Genomic DNA, 15416 nt, shown 5'->3' on the forward strand with positions numbered 1-15416 from the left:
TGAACCAGTCTGTGCCTAGTTTCTGTTCAATTAAAAAGGAATAATTATGGTCTAGTTTATAGATAAGAGAATATCTATGTATTACAGAATATACAGAAATATATACATATATATATTTAGAGAGAAAGAAAGAGAGGGAATGCTGTATTTTTTATCCTTATTTAAATGTTACATCCCTCCAATTTCTACTTTTAGCACATAGCATATCTGCATTTGTTTTCTTTTTAGCTGACAAAGAAGATTCAATTTCAAAGAGAATTTCTGTTAACCCCAGTAGAGGCAGTGAAGTATACAGTTGCAGTAGTAAGAGAAAAGAAAAATCTTATAAATGAAAGTCTTATATAATTAGAAATAATTATTTAATGTGATGGTAGATAAAATTGAGTACACTCTGGGTTGTGATTGGGGAAATACCTTAAGCTCTACTATGCATATTCAATCTACATGTACAGTGAATATTTATACCAACTTTAATTATCACACTGGAGATTTATAAATCAGGTTTCAGATGATATTCTTTCTCTAAGGGAAAAAAAGATAAATTCATTAAATTCTGTGATGAAGACAGAACTATAGACCATTTTTCATGCAAAAGGCATAAAATATTATTAGATCAATCTTCATAATGCTTGTAAAAAACAATTCACTACGTTTTTGTGTTAAAAGGGTAATTTAGGCATAGGCCTAAATAACCCCTTCTTACTGTAAATGCATACAATGCTATATAAAATATATAAATGCACACATACACATTAAACTATGTATTGTCACTTAATAAAGAGAAAAGTGGAAAGGAAGCACCTACTGGTGAGTGGAATATGAGGCTGCATTGCCCTAGGGATCTGATATCATTATTAGGGGCTGGAGATTTCAAAGAGCATCAGCATTAGCTCCATGTATGTAGAGGATTGGAAACTTTGGATCCATGTTCACTTCTTATAGTAAAGCTTGAGGTGAGCTTCAGGGCCCCCAAGCAATAGGTAGTATCAGTAATGTACCCAGGAAAACCTTTCTTGGTGCTGTGTGAATAATTTCTCTGAGACATCACAGAATCTCTAGTAACTGAAGACTTAAAAATACGTTTTAGGAAAAAAAAATATGTTTTAGGTTAAGTTCTTCACAAGGCTTTTCATTGCAGCAATCAGGAAACCATTCATAGGATAGTCTTTTATATGTAAGAGATTTGCAACAAATCCCAATCATTTAAGATTATACAGAACATATATTTGACCAGAATTAAAAACAAAATAAAACAAAACAATGGCCAAAAAAAAAAAAAAAAAATGAAAGCAAAATAACCAATCAAGCAAATAAACAACAGAAATTATGTGTGTGTATGTGAATATAACAAAACAAGTTCTTAAGTAGTTCCTGGGATAAAATAAAAACCAAAGTGAAAACTGAAATGTTTGTATTGTTTTTGTTGTTGTTGTTGTTGTTTTAATTCTTAGCTTATTCAGATTCAATAGATTGGTAATTAGAAGCAAAATCATGCCTTAAGTAGACTTTTAATACTGTATGAATATTTCAAAATGAATTAGCTACTCATTATACCTAAAAAAGAAAAAAAAATCAACAGACTCAATTTTAAGAAAGCAAAAGAAAGGAAATAAAAATGTTACTGACATAGAATAGAAATAGATGTAGAAATCAATGTTGAATATTGAGATAGTATTGAAAGGTCCAAAAATAAATCCATGCATATGTCAATTGATTTTTCAAGAGCGTGCTGAAATAGTTAAATGAGGGGAACAACAAAGTCTTCTCCACACGTAGTACTGAGCCAACTGGATATCCACATGCAATAAATTGAGTTGGAACTCATATCTTAAGTCATACACAAAGATAAAACTTAAAAAGGATGAAGGACTTAAATGTAAATACAAAACAATAAAACACTCCAAGAAAATAAGTATAATCTTTATAACTTTGGATTAGGGAAAGTTTCTTCAGTTATGGCACTATAGTCACAAGTATAATTTAAAAAAAGATAAATTGAATTGAAAAAAAGAAAAATTGTCAAAATTGAAAATTTTGTGCTTCAAAAGACACAATCAACAAAGAGAAAAAAGACAACCAACAAAATGTGAAAAATATATTTAGAAACCAGATATATATTAAGAAATTTGTGTCTGGAATATAGAAATAGCTCTTAGCTCAACAATTTATAATTTTTTAAGATTTTATGTACTTATTTTATTTATTTTATTTTTCTTTAATGTGTACTTATTTTAGAGATAGTGTGTGAGTTGGGAGAGGGAAGGGAGTGAATCTCAGTCTCCCCACTGAGCAGGAGGACCAATGCCAGGCTCGATCCCTTGACTGTGAGATCATGACCTAAACTGACACCAAGAGCCAGACATTTTACCGATTGAACCATCCAGATGTTCTTTAGCTCAACAATTTAGAAAAAAATAACTCAGTGGCACAGTGGTTGGTGTCTGCCTTAGACTCAGAGTGTGATCCTGGAATCCCAGGATCGAGTCCCACATCGGGCTCCCTGCGTGGAGCCTGCTTCTCTCTCTGCCTGTGTCTCTGCCTCTCTCTTTCTCTGTGTGTCTCTCATGAATAAACAAATAAAATCTTAAAAAAAAGAAAAAAATAAATAGCTCAGAAATAGGCAAAGGATTTTATGAGACATTTCTCAAAGAATATATTCAAATGGTTAAAAAGCATGTGAAAAGATTCACAATATCATTTTCGTTTTATGGCTTATGTTTTTGTATCTAAAAAAGTTCTTTGTCTAATTCAAGGTCAATAATTTTTTTCTCACATTTTCTTTTATAGTATTCTCTACATTAGGACTATGATTTACTTTGAGTTAATATTTGTATATGGTGTGAGGCAAGGGATTAAGTGTGTAGGTATGTGTGTGTGTGTGTGTGTGTGTCCCTGTGAATATCCAATTGTCCCAGCATCATTTAGGAAAAAGATTATTCTTTCTCATTGAGTTGTCTTGGCACATTTGTTAAAATTTTATCAAATAAAAAATTAAATTTAAGAGTTTATTTGTGGACTATCAATTCAGCTCCATTAATCTATATGCCCCTCCATATGCCAATACTACATAATCTTAATTACTGTGATTTGATAATATGCTTTGTAATCAAGTAACCTGTCTTCTAACATTTTTATTCTCTTTCTAGATTTTTTTGACTACCTAGGGTCCTTTGCATTTCCATATAAAGTTTAAGATCAGATTGTCAATTACTGCAGAAAATCCTACTAAGGTTTACATAGGGGTTTCCTGAAATCTATAAATCAATGAGAGAATTGCTATTATTATATGATATTAATTTAAGAGTCATGACTATGAGAAGTACACTTAATTTCTCTCAGCAATGTTTTATAGTTTTCAGTATACAAATCTCATACTTCCATTATTTAGTTTATTTCCAAATATTTAATTTTATAACATTGTTAATATAATAGTTTTCTTAGTTTCATCTTCAGATTCTTTGAGACTAGTGTTTCAATTAGTTTGAAACATAAGTGAGACTTTCAATTTTCTAGAACAATAAATTTAATATAGTTTATTCAAAAATAATATATAATTTGTATTTTATGAATTTATTTTGTTATTGTAAGGCCTTATATATATATAGATAGATATTTATTAAACATAATTAGACCTAAGATTTGGAGTTGTACTATGTGGGTGAATACTCTTTCAGTGAATGTGCTTTTTATTCTTCTTTCCTACTTTCATGTAAAGTAGTTTTCATCCTGTTTTTCCTTCTTGTTTCTATTCAAAATTATAAAAGTGTATTTCTGTAGAGAAAAGATGAATAGCTTATACTTTCTTGTTTTACATGAATGTCACTGTATATATGCCATTGGTTCAACTATCATAGATTGTCATATACTTTTGATTACTAATCCACTCAAATAGAAAGAATTCCAACTGTCCTAAGCACTTTTCCATGTTTCTACATGAAACTTACTTTAGGACTGTTATGGGAGAACAGTTCCTCTTCCGTTTGATTTTTTTTTTTTTAAAGAGAAAGAAAGAAAAACCTGCAAATTTAATAGGTACAGAACTATTTATAAATGGGACTACCAGATAAAATGTACTGCAGGACACTTTTCAGAAGTCCCAGAAAATTCTCCAGCATACAATCAAATTATAGCTGCTCTGGAAGTCAGTAGACTTATATTCTGTATAATTCAAGAAATAACCAAAGAATTAGCTATGGTCTCAGAATCCCTACAAGCAAAAAACTCCAAGACTTAGGCAGAATAATTGGAGCAGAGCTCATAAAAGTCCAATTTAATACTTGTAAACTGTGAGCTAAACTTTCCCCAAATCTTCTTAAAACCAAAGTGAAGAAAAGTCTTGGCCAATAGCAATCAGAATAAAATGAGAAAAGTACTGGGGAAAAAAATACATATCTTCACACCCATCCTTGTAATATGCTAAGCTAAAGGAAAAAAATAAAACCTAATGTTCAAGAATAGATATTTGTCATATCTATAGGGAGCAATTAACAAGTAGTTAAACCTTGAGTAGTGCCTAACCTAAACATAACACTTTGGATCGATCTGTAGCCAAATTTTTATTGTAATAGATTTATGCTCTGCTTTCTTTATGGTCCCCACTGATAAGCATATACAATACTTAACTTGTTTTCATCTGGAAAAACCAATTTACTTGGAAAATTATGCTTTGGCAATGAGTTTCTAGATACAACACCAAAACCATGTTTCTTTCAAATAATTGATAGATTTAAATTACAAATGTTTGGTCTATAGAAGACACCATTCCAAAAATGAAAGACAAGCCACAAATTGTGAGATTATATTTTCAAAGCACATATCAGATAAAGGTCTTGTATTCAAAATATACAAAGAAATCTTAAAACAAGAAGAAAACAACTCAGTTAAGCAATGAGTGAAACATCTGTCCAGGTACCTTACCAAAAAAGATGTGCAAATGGTATATAATTATATGAAAAGATTATATAATTGCTCATTATGGAATTCAAATTGAGATATCAACGAGATACCACTCCATAATTATTATAATAAGTAAAGAAAAAAAGACAAAAGCATTTTTTGGCATGAATGCAGAACAATAACAACATTCATGATTGCTGGTGGTAATGTAAAATAAGAAAGTCTCCTTGGAAAGTACTTTGGCAGTTTTTTTAAAAAAGGTAAACATAGAGGAAGCCTGGGTGGCTCAGTCGTTGAGTGCCTGCCTTTGGCTCAGGTCATGATCCCAGAGTCCTGGGATCAAGTCTTGGGATCAAGTCCCACATGAGGTTCCCCGCAGGGAGTCTGCTTCTCCCTTTCCCTGTGTCTTTGCCTCTCTCTGTGTGTCTCTCATGAATAAATAAATAAATAATACATATATTTTTTAAAAAGGTAAGCATAGGGTCATCATAAGATCCAACAATCCTGGCATTAGACATTTACCTTTTTTTTTTTTTTTTGAGTTGAACACTCATGTCCACACAAAAACCTACTTGAAAATGTTCGTTGTAGTTTATTCATGAAGGTCCAAAGCTAGAAACAAACAAGGTACTCTTCAATAAGTAAGTGGATAAACTGAGGTATCCACTCAATGAAATATTATTCTATGATTTTAAAAATAAGAACTATCAAGCTGTAAAAAGACATGGATGAATCTTAAATGCATATTGTTAAGTGAAGAAGCCAGTATTAAAAGGCTACATCTTGTATGATTCCATTTATATGACATTCTGCAAATGGCAGATCTATAATGCAGGTAAAAGTCAGTGATTTTAGGGCTTTAAGGTTTGGAGGAGAAGGTTAAATTGATGAAACACAGGGAATTATTTTAGGGCAGTGGTATTCGTTTGAATGATACTGTAATGTTGGATATATGTCACTATGTATTTCACAGCCCATAGAAATTTACGGCAGAAAGAGTGAAACAATGCATGCAAATTGAAAAGAAAATATATTTATGCAGTCAGAGGATCCTAAGGTAGAATGCTAAATGTGACAAAACTATGTACTTGCATTACAAATTTATGAAAGAACCTTATTGGAGAACATAGAGGAAGTAAGCACTGACCTAAGTAATTCAGAAATGAGTTGATAAGACTACAGGGAAAAGGAACTGCGATAAGTACTACATTCTAGTTTATATTCTTTCTTCAGTGGGGCACAGGTTAACACTTCCAATACTGCTGTACATGTATACTGGATTTGAACAATTAAATAAATGGAGAAGTTTGGAGCCAAGTTTCTCACTGTTGGAATTGGAGGTTACAAATAATCAATGGATAAAGGCTAAAATAATCCATGTGATAATAATGGATTTGAGCAGAAGACATCAGTGTGAACTCATGTTTAGTAGATGGTGACACTAGGATTGTTTATGGTTTTGTGTCTATACAAAAATTAGTTTATACATATATATGTGTTTGTTCTCTGAGCTGATCATGCCTAGGGACAGTGACACCCCAGCGCCCATTAGCATACCAAGGGCCTAGATCTTGGGTTCTTTTTTTCTTAAAGATTATTTATTTATTTATTTATTTATTTATTTATTTATTATTTATTTATTTATTCATGAGAGACAGAGAGAAAGAGAGATAGGAAGAGACATAGGTAGAGGGAGAAGCAGGCTCTATGCAGGAAGCCTGATGTGGGACTGAATCCTGGGACCCCAGGATCACTCCCTGAGCCAAAGGCAGACATTCAACCATTACGCCACCCAGGTATTCCTAGATCTTGGGTTCTAATGCTATTCTCCAATAAAAGGAACTAAGGCTTCTTGGAGAAATGGCTGATGCTAGGACTTAGACAAGATAGATAGATTAACAGATAGATATAGGCATAGATATACAATGATATGTGGAGATATATATTTGTCTCTATCTACCTACCTATCTTTCTATTTATCTAAGTCTCTAGTGTCTTCTAGCATCAGAAAATAACAAAGTGATAGGAGCATGTAAAAAGATCATAGAGTCAACCGAAAGAGCTCTCAGTGACCAATACTGGAAGATTATTTTCCTAGTTTTATTGTTGTTGCTTGACAAATTCTGAAGTTCCTCTAAGAAAACAACCAGTTGAGAAACTCTGGGTCAACATGGTAAATTTTACATGCCATGTTGTGTCAGTGTGTCAAGTCAGATACACTAAAGAGAATGAGTGAAGGTATAGCATAACATGATGCTAACCAATTTCTGGAAACATATGCATACATCAGGCTGAGGATAGTTTTATATGCACTCCACAAAGTGTTTAGTTTGTCTGGAGAGGATGAATGTGAGGACTGGAAATAGTCTCTGGAAACCTAAGGGAGGTATTGGTGGTGTACCCATCCATTTGGAGACAGCATGGCTACATACGCTTTAGTTAGGAATATATATTTGATTCTAAATGGCATAAAATCAGTTCCTGCTCTTTCTTAATACGGAATGGCGGTCATTTTATAAGAAATCAGTTTGTACAGGATCCAAACTGGGATAGACAGTATAAATAGCTGTTTTCAATGAGATTGGTTCCCCACCCCCCCTTAGGATAAATCACAAGCACAACAATCCCATCATTCTAAGGCTGGTTTTTCAATAGTTACACTCTATTTTAGGTGTGTGTTTTTTCTTTTGATATCTTAGAGTCTTATATTTTAAAAGTTAAAATAGGTTTTCAAGATTGATTGGAGGGGAACGAAAAGTAAAATATAGCCTGAAACCAAGCATTTGCACTTTTAAGTTATTCTTGTTTTCTTGATTTTTTTTTCTTTAAAGGTGAATGGAATTGTCACTACAGAACTATATTTTTTTATTTGTCTCTGGAATGAACCTTGGTAATTCCACAAAGGCTACTGAGAGCTTTTAAAAGAACAAGAGAACCGCCTGCCTCCAGGGACTTGTCAGCACTTAGTATTGCTTGTTTTCTGTTCCTTTTGTTTTCAGTAAGAAACAAACTTTAGAATTTAAACAAGAAATACAGTCCTCATTAAGTATGAGCCTGTGTGGGAACAGAAGTAGCTAGAGAACTTCCACGGGACTTTTAACCAGTAAAGAATAGTGCTGAGGATTATAAATGCCAAGACTGGGTGCTCTGACTCTTGAGAGTATTGTATACTCCCAGAAACATTTATAGATGTGTTAGAAATGGAGGTAAATCTGGAAAATTAGAGTCCTGTTTATTTTTCCATACCTGTTCATTGCCCTAAAAGATATACATGAAGTTAAGTAAAAGCCATGTTTTCCGGAGTCTTCTCCCAGTTACCTTCTGCAGAAGGTGAGTGGGCTTTAGTAAGTATGCCCAAATCCTAAGAATGTTTTCTTTGCAGTCCATTATATTTATGTAGTACATTTGAATTAGTACATTTGAATAGTATACTTTCACTATATGAATTTCTTTCTTTATTATAAAAAACCCTTCCCTTGGGGCATCTTGGTGGCTCAGTCAGTTGAGTATCTGCCTTTGGCTCAGGTCATGATCTCAGGGTCCTGGGATAGCTTGGTGTCCAGCTACCTGCTCAGCTGGGAGTCTGCTTCTCCCTCTCCTTCTGCAGCCCCACCCCACCATGTGCTCTCTTTCTCTCTTAAATAAATAAATAAAATCTTTTAAAAAAAACCCTATTTTTCTTTTATTACCCAAATATTGAATTTAAACCCTTGTCTTCATTTTTAAGTTCTAATATACCACAACCCCACCACCCATTAATCCACTGAAACTAATACCTTAAATATTAAGTATATTGGCTTCTTTTCAAATGTTCCTACTTGACATCTCTAGAATATGATGCCTGTGTTCTGAATCTCTGTGTTAGCCTGGAATTCTCACTGTGTTCCAGAACCTCATTTCACAACCCATGAGTGTCTGTTCTGGGATGTCCCATAGGCCTTTCACGTGCAAAACCAAAATTGTCATCTTTCATCACAACCTACTGCTTTTATCTCTAGAGGGATAATGCAGTCATTCCACTAGAAATCATGGCATCCTCCTAGTCTTTACCCTTTATTCTAATTTTACATTGAATAGGCTACTGAGTCCTGTTAAATTCTACCATTGGTAGATTTATCCAGTAAGTTCTCCATTAATCATCCCTGTGGACCCGACTCTGGTTTAGGTTCTCTCCTTCTCTTAGAGTTTCCTGGTTGATTCTTTTAATGCAGTTTTTCTAAAGTGAAAATGTATCATGTAATTCTGATTCTTGATAGTCTTTATCTCCTCAGTGATCACAGGACAAAGCACACACTCTTAGTTTCATGAGCTCCATATATTTACAATGAAGTCCCTGGGTACCTTTAGCCTGGTCTCCATGGACTCCAGACTTCAGCCTCTAAATGTCCCTTATACAGTCTAATGGTTTTGATACTGTTCAAGGATGTATTTTAGAATATTATTCTCCTCAGTTTGAAAGAAAAAAAAAAAAAAAGGTTCTCATTTCAAAGACCAATTTAAAGTACCATTTAGTTGGTAAAGTTTTATACTAATATACCCCTCATTACCACCACCCCCTCCAATAAATTTAACCATTTACTTCATGTGCTTCAAAAGCATTTTGTACCCCCATTTCAATCAATCCTTTCCATGGCACTGGGAATTCTATTTTCATATATCCCAGATCTGTAACTAGCACTAGGACCTTTCTCCTAGTAATTGGGGAAAAAATGAGGTGAAAGACACCCACATGTTATTAATCTTTATATTCCTAGATTCTGGTAACTTATAGGCACTGAAATACATCTGAAAAACAAATAGACATGCACCTCATTAGAAGCTCCACCAAGGAGACAAGGTGAATCACATCTAGCCTACCACTAACTTCTAGATGGTCAGATTCTTGAAAACATGATATTTTACAAAGGCCCAAAGAATATGACCCAGGCTGCAGTGAAAATCTCCCTATCATATTTCAACTGGACTCTTCCTCAGAGTTGGGAAATTAGCTTTTCCCATTTTTCCTCATTTTTTTAATAGCTGCTAAGCCATCAGCTAAAAAGGACAATCTGTCTCTGCACATAAGAGAAATTCAGAGTTTGAAATAGAAAAAAATATTAGTTGCAAAGCTATGTTTTACCTGAGCTTGAAGAAAATTATATTAAGTACTACTACTATAGTATTGTTATATCATGTAAATTGTATATTATGTTAGAGTTTCTAACCTTTTCCTTTTGTATTCTTTTCTACTTTCCCCTTCTACCTAATTGCCTTCTTATTTTTCCTCTAGCCCCCCACAGAGTAGGGGGTGGGGTTCTCATCTACCATGTATCCTGTAGTTCTCTAGATGGTCCTTCTATCCTCTGTTGTGCAGTGTTCAATGAGCCCTCAATTTTTCTTCAGGAGGAATTGTTCTATATGTAGGTGTAGATTCACTGTGTCCATAAGAGGAGGTAACTTCAGGGTCTTCCTATATCACCATTTCGGAACCCTTCTGTTCTAATTCTTGTTACTGAGGAAATAAAAACTGCAAGACAATAAGCAAGTGATGTTGTTCAATGTAAAAAGGAGACAAAATTATCAAAATTAAATAGTTACATTGTTAAATGTTTATCCTGTACCAGACTCTAAATACTTTTCTTGTGCAGCACTTTATAAATGTATAAACTTATTTAATATTTAGAGTAACTCTAATGGATAAGCACTATTATTATTTCCAGGTCACAAGTAAGCAACTGAGTCATGGGAAGATTAACAATATACTTAATGTCAAAGAACTAGTTACAGCACTGAGATTCCAACCCAGGCAGTTTGCTCCATAGGATATGTCTTTAACCACTCTACTATACCACTTCCTTGTTAGAAAAAAGTGATTCAGGGGATTGAATTAAATATTGAAGTTAGAACCTGTAGGTATCCATATATAGATATTTGATCACACAGGATGCATCAAAGGTGAGGATATAAATAACATGGAACTATTTAAAGATACTTCCCATTTATACAAATCACTTAGAGGAAACTATAATTATTCTAGAGATAACCACTTATTAATATAGACAACTTAATCATAGCTGTTGACCCATGCGTTGTTTTTGAAAAGGACAGCAGGTTTAATTTATTAAAATTCACCGTGTAATGACCCAGAACCACATTGTAACAACAGGTGATTTAACCTGTATAAAAATAAACCCAATGGTATTAATGAATCAAGGAATCTCAAGGCCTTGGTGTGAGGTGGTGCTCAGAACAAAAGGTCCTTTCATAGTCATGCTTTACACGCTGTGATTTTTCAGTCTAATTTTATGTGATACAAAGGATTTGTTCAAGGACCAAATTCATCCTTTGTATGTTTTGTAAATCTTATTAATTACATGTTACTTTCTCTGTGGTGATGGGCAATTTTGTTTTGTTTTGTTTTGTTTCTTCTTTCCCCAGACAAATTCATCCTAATAAGATGCTTCTGTATTTGTATAGTTTAAATACCACACTAAACTTCAGTGTCCTTGATTTTGCTTCTCGTATTTTGTCATCCTTGTCAACTGCAGGCAGATAACTCTCTTTATGGATTAGCTGTAACTCTACAAATGTGAGCTCATTTCAGCACATTAAAATCCCTTTCCCTTAGACCCCCCTCTCTACTTTTCTCTGTGGCTTTCTTATTGCCCTGAAATCTCATGTGCACTTGAAATTACTCTTCTTGCTTTTTCATGGCCTTGGTCACATACAAAGGGATCTTGATTGTGTTCCCCAGGGTTCTGTCCAGAGCCTTCTCCCCATTCTATGCTGCACTGGGTGATTATATCCAGGCCGATGGTTCCAACACTCATAAATATACCTATTGCTTATAACAATAGATTTTTAGATCCATCCTATATGAAAAAATAAAAAAATAAAAAAGACACTGGACACTCCTACCTTGGGAAAACTCACACTTCAGTGGGAAAGAAACAAAGAGAAAACTATAACTGAGAGATATAGGAAAGCACAGAAGAGGGGCATCCAACACAGTCTGGAGTGTCAGAAAGATTCCAGGAGGCTGATATATTGAGGATGAGTAATAGGAGCCAGCCAAGGAAATAGACAAATGGTGCAAAATCACTAAAGGCAACAGAGTGGAACTGCGTGAAACTTAGTCTGCCAGCAGCATAGTGAGTGAGACGATAATGCAGAGAAATGTGGTTTCAGAGGTAAGCAGGGCCAGATTCTAAAAGGCTTACCTTTTGAATTCTGTTGGATACATGCTTTAGAAATAGAACTCTTAGTGTGGCATTGAGATTAGATTTTAAAGTAGCAAGACAGGAGTCAAGACCAGATGTGAGTTTATTGCAGTAGTTCACGTGACAGAGATGGATTGAATTGGGGTAGTTAGCTATTGTGTTAGAGGTAAGTAAGCAGAATCAAGAAATAATTTAAAAGGTAAAACTGACATACTTTGCAGTTGGACACCAGGTATATGGAAAAGGAAATCTCAATGATGACATAAAATGATACGGCTTGTGAATGTAGGATCTTGGGTTAGAGATGGAAATTAGGATTATATTTGTAATATTCTAAATTGGGGTTTCTATGCAACATGTAGATGGAGATGCCCAATAGAAACTTAGCAGTTTGGGTCTAGGCTCAGGATGGATATATGGGCTCACTATTTGGCTTTAGATTTAGAGAGGAGATAATAGCATATAAAAAATCAGTGGCTGATTCTGCATAGGGGTCTTCCCAAACTGGAAAGAAAAAGCAAGGATATGGATGTATTTGTTGTTAATGAGCACACTAGAAGTTGAAACAGATCATATCTTACTTAGTTCTTCATGATACAGAAACTAATGATACCTACTAGATGTGAAGTGGATGAGACTGAATGGTGGCTTGAAGAATGTTTGATTTTGGACTGGTCATAAAGATAATGGAGAATGAATTGAGTAAAAGCAAGTCAGAGAGTTGCTAGATGATATAGAGAGCTGTGCTTAGTGTGAAGAGTAGAAATTCATTGCGGTGCTTGTGGGGTAACAGTGATGTGGTCCAGTTTGTGGTCAGTTTGTGATTTTTTATATGCTATATGTTTGTGGTCATGGCCCCAAGAAGAGATAGATGTTACCAGCATCAATGGGCTTATTCATAAGCACACCGATAACATAAACCCAGTTTTCTGATAACTTCTTGTAATATGTGCTAGCTTTGAAGTCCCTAAAATAATCCCATATAGTAATACCACTTCCTTTTGAGTTTAAAGATGAAAAAAGTATTTAGGGAGAATAAGTGATTTGCTCAGGAAAACCCAGAAAGTCAATGGTGAAACCATTTTATGTGGACAAATAATCTGTTTCTTAGTTTGATAAACTTGCTTTCCTCATAAAGTGACTTAATTGTGTGAGTGGCAATGGCCACCAATCTCTAGTCCGAGCCAGTCTCTGATCTGACTGGTGATGCCTGCCTAGAGGCACTGGAGGGATTTCTGCCCAGAGCTGAGTTGGATAAGCATCTTCTCAAATTGAAATTTGAAATTCTGACTATCCCTCTTTTAAATGCCAATGACAGTGTCTTTTTTTTTTTAATTTAATTTCATGATGTAAAACTTCAGAGGTGTCTGAAATTTTAAGTAACTTAATTGCCTTCTTCACTTGCTGCTAAGATAAAATATGAGTTTGTTTAGTGTGGTTGTGTGTGTGTGCACAGAGCCAGAGATTTGACTTTTGGTCTTTATTGCATTTCTTAAACCAGCTACACTTGGCAATTCATTTACATCAATAATTGAAAAGTCATAAGTCTCCTCTTGTCTTAAACTCCTTGCTATGCACACTAATGATATGCATGATTGGCTATTGCCATAAAAATGCACCATAAATTTTTTAAAGATAATTCAACTACAGAGAATGAATCAATATGAACTATAGTGATAACATATGAGACAATCTCTATTGCCACTTCAAAGCAGTTAGTGCTCCTTTGGATGAGAACCTATCATTGCTTCCTGTTGGGGTCTTTAGGCAGTGGTTTAGGATTTTCCTCTTTCAAAACTTGCCATAGGTACTGTGTTCTCTTCGACCCAGTTTTGTGTATCATACATCCCTAATGCTTCTGCTTTTGTTCTGTGCTTTCTGGTTTCTACCATTCTTCAGTGCCCTGTAAGTAGAAAAGACCTGTTGAGTATGTGATAGACTGTATTCATTCATTCATTCATTCATTTCACAGACGGTCATTGTCCTTAAACTGAGTAGCATATATGTGAGATTATCATCCATTAGAAGGCACAAATTGCATTAGAAATCCAAAATAAAACCAACTCTGAGGCTGGTCAATACTCCAACAGAGGTGCAGTGTCTACACCAAATGAGAAAATTCTGGGCACTAAGCATGTGATGATTTTGCTTATTTTTTTATAGAAAGCTAGACAATTCCATTTCCAGGTAATTCATCAGCCTGGAGAGCCACCCTGGGGAAAAGGGTCAAAAGACAGAAAATCCTCTTCTAGAATTGTCTCTCCTAAGTCAGCAACAATAGGGTTGTTCATAGAGACTAAGCTTCACACTTCAACATTTTAAGTGAGAAAGAGTTATGGTCCATACTTAACCACTTTCTCTATGTAGGTGTTTTTATAGAATATCCTATCATCAGATGGGAATGTAGTTCTGTTTGGGCAACAAAGATTTCCAGATTCCTCTCCATTTTGCCTTATAAGATAGTCTTCTGTCGAAATGCACATTTGTAGCATGTACAAACATATATGCAACAACACATACTTTGGGACTCAGTTTTGAGGTATGTGATTCATTCTCTGGAGCTACTTTGCATGTATTTGCAGAGAACTAGGCCCCAAAATTTTTTGTTGGAGTGGGAAGTTTCTAAAGCCTCAAAGTAAATTATTTTTGAATCTCAGGAGCTAAAATCCAGTTTATTATATTTTTGTTACCTAAAACCATAATCATTAATTAAAGAGATACCTTGCTTATTGTTTTTAAATTTTCCTTCTGTTCTGCTTATAATCCTTTCCCTCATTAGTAGATATCCATTCTAAGATATGTATAACTATATATATTAGGTAGTATTGTTTGCCATGGATAACTTTAAACTGCATACATATTATGGTGCATTACTCTCATTATATTTCTTACATTATTCTTTAAAGGTAGATTTTTGAATCTACTTATATTGCAGTGTATTATGACTAGTTCTTTGTTTCTGTAACATATTTCACTGGATCCACAATATATTGCTTATCCATTCCCCTGCTAAGTATCCCTCAACTTTTTGCTTACAATAACATATGCATCTATACATGCCCATTGCAATCAGTTATTTGATGGATCCCTTTATAGAGCTCCTCTGAGATGTGTGTGACAAGGAATGGAAATGGTTAATCATAAGGCATAGCCTTGCTTAATTACATGATATATCTTCTGAATACTCTCCACAATAGCTGAGGACTGACATGATCAATGTGCCTGAATTCTTGTCTGGCCACATCTTCACCAGTATCTAGCATCATGTGCCTTTCCAAATTCAAAAACATTTTATGTCTGAGTGTTGCCAAGTATAGCATT

The 15416-nt window shown here is 34.3% G+C and overlaps 1 long non-coding RNA gene across 27 annotated transcripts in view; it reads right to left on the reverse strand.

Moving 5' to 3' along the window:
• The window catches only part of LOC144281157 (uncharacterized), a 70569-nt gene extending 61796 nt beyond the window's left edge, over nucleotides 1-8773 (reverse strand). For 24 of the 27 annotated variants that reach the window (XR_013349605.1, XR_013349625.1, XR_013349629.1 and 21 more), the window contains exons 1-2: nucleotides 8673-8773; nucleotides 470-522 (exon numbers count right to left, since the gene is read on the reverse strand). This is a non-coding gene — a long non-coding RNA (uncharacterized LOC144281157). Of the gene's footprint in view, nucleotides 1-414; nucleotides 523-3944; nucleotides 4030-8672 lie in introns of those variants that run through there. The other 3 variants (XR_013349630.1, XR_013349626.1, XR_013349632.1) reach the window with 3 other exon arrangements.
• Between the last annotated feature and the right edge of the window lie 6643 nt (nucleotides 8774-15416).

Source organism: Canis aureus, chromosome 12, assembly GCF_053574225.1.
Source record: "Canis aureus isolate CA01 chromosome 12, VMU_Caureus_v.1.0, whole genome shotgun sequence".
Taxonomy (NCBI): domain Eukaryota; kingdom Metazoa; phylum Chordata; class Mammalia; order Carnivora; family Canidae; genus Canis; species Canis aureus.